This window comes from Daktulosphaira vitifoliae, unplaced genomic scaffold (genome assembly GCF_025091365.1).
Source record: "Daktulosphaira vitifoliae isolate Bord-2020 unplaced genomic scaffold, ASM2509136v1 Scaffold_1269, whole genome shotgun sequence".
NCBI classification, from domain to species: Eukaryota; Metazoa; Arthropoda; class Insecta; order Hemiptera; family Phylloxeridae; genus Daktulosphaira; species Daktulosphaira vitifoliae.
Genome location: NW_026100829.1, coordinates 1 through 2,341, shown reverse-complemented (window position 1 = coordinate 2,341; position 2,341 = coordinate 1). Strand labels below are relative to the sequence as shown.

The following is a 2,341-nucleotide window of genomic DNA, read 5'->3' as shown; positions in this document are numbered from 1 at the left end:
AATAATAATTTTACTATAGTTGTTTTAAGTACTTGCACATTGTTTTTAAAACAACAATTACTCCTACCTTAAATTTTAAGCTAATTTTTTTCTTACTACTCCTTCTAATTGAATTTAATCGGATAATTAATCTAATAACTACATGTATTACTCTAATATATTACCTTACTTTAAGTTCAAANAAATTTTAAGCAAATTTTTTTCTTACTACTCCTTCTAATTGAATTTAATCGGATAATTAATCTAATAACTACATGTATTACTCTAATACATTACCTTACTTTAAGTTCAAAATTTAACAATTATCAATAGATTTAATTTTTTAAAGTAAAAGTATTACTATAAGAATAATTAACATACAAGAGATTTAACTACAATACAGTCATTTAAATATAACAATTCATTCTAATATTGATCTCACAATATTTTTATACTTGATAGAAGAAATTAAAGCTTACTAATGTTATATGCTTAGAATCATGTATACAAAACCAATAGACATCATATTTGTAACTGAAATTAAATTTAAAACAAATTAAATTAACTTACATGGGATAAAAATGGTAATGCTAAAAAGCAAAATTTATTTTATTTAACTCACTCAAGTTTTTTTGAGAATTGTGCATTTATTTGATATGTGACTCTTCTTCATGATATAGTCATGGCAATAGCAAAATCATGATTAAATAATTTTTGTTTCCTAATATAATTAGGATATTAATTTTATGATATCAAAGTATCTTAATTACAAGTGCATACTTAAAAGTACAGATACTTACAACAGCAGGTATTAAAACTAAAAATTAAATTAAAAACAACAAATTTTTAATTAGATTATTATGTATGAAGAAGTAACTAAAAACTTAATTTACAATAGAAAAAATAATGTTAAAAGAATTTATGGATGACGACTTACGTAACAAGTCATAATAATTATAATTTGTGCAAATTTTCACATATTAATACAGAGTAAAATTAAAATTATGTTTATTTCAATCTACGCATGCTTAATCAAATATTTATAAACTTATCAAAATAGTTGCATAATATTTTCTTAACATCTACAGTGAAATATAAACACAATCATAAATAAAATTATTTTTATTATATGGAAAATTAATATTCAGTAGCTACTCCATACAATTTTTTAATTAGGTATACATGCTTTAGGTTTATTATTTTTTGCCCAGAGTTGAAAATTTATTATTTGATTATGCCTAATAATCTTTTATTTAAAAAATGTATACAAAACATTAAATTGACAAATGTAAGAAAAATTCTAATGACTTATTTTATTATAAATAAAGTTAATTTTTATTTAAATTACTAAATATTTCACTATATCCCATACTCGAATTATGTAAATTCACAACTATTGTCATATACAAATTATACTCATGCAATATTTTATTTAAAATCATTGCCAGAGTTAAAACTATAAATTAATAAACAAATTTTAACCAATATTTCAATTAAGTCATAGTTCAATTTTCATATGACTAAAAAAATAGAATACTTATAAATATGTTTGATGCATACACATTACACTTAAGTTTTTAATAAGTTTATTTTTTTTACAACTAAGCTATTCATAAAATCAAATTTGTTTCCCTAACTATAAAAATTATTATGTTTTACAAAACAATTAAAGTTTAGTATACTTAAAAAAATTAAGATTAAATTTTTTTTTTGATAAAATTTAAAAATCAGTTTTAAAATTACATTTTTTTTAAATTTAGAAATGTAAAAATAGTATTCTACTTTCATAATAAAGCGTGTTTACATTCAAAATAATGTTTTAAAATATTAAATAATTAATAATGTTACATTTTATGACAATAGCAGTTATACAAAATCTAATAATTGTTAGCCATGTATAATATTTTATTATTGTCCATACCTAAATAAATTATTATCTAATAAAAAAAATATATTCAAAATAGTTAACGCTAGATGCTAGTTTCAAAATTATAATATTAAGTATACCAATATTATTCAGCATATTATATTCATTTTGAATATTTGGGTAATATTGTCATAAATGAAAAATAATTAATAAAAAAATCAAGTTTACAATGATCATTTAGATGTAATATGAGCAAAAAAATAGATTGTCAACTTAGTCTTTTGGGAGCCTGAAGCTTAGCCTAAATATGACCCTAATTCTACTGCACATCTATTATCATATCATTATATCTACTTACTTTTTAAGTAACAAAACACACTACAGCAAAACTAATTTTTCTTAAAAGTAAAAAAGATTGGTTTTCATTCATTTAGGTATAAATTCTTAGTAATTTTGTCTTTCAACAGCCGAAAATCCAAAAATGTAAATATCTTC

The 2,341-nt window shown here is 20.2% G+C and overlaps 1 long non-coding RNA gene across 1 annotated transcript; it reads right to left on the bottom strand.

Moving 5' to 3' along the window:
• Positions 1 to 20: 20 nt before the first annotated feature.
• On the bottom strand, positions 21 to 2,335 carry LOC126909783 (uncharacterized). The gene is made up of 4 exons (XR_007705107.1): positions 2,205 to 2,335; positions 602 to 796; positions 277 to 513; positions 21 to 164 (listed from the first exon to the last, which is right to left on the bottom strand). It is a non-coding gene; the product is annotated as an uncharacterized LOC126909783 (long non-coding RNA).
• Positions 2,336 to 2,341: the final 6 nt, after the last annotated feature.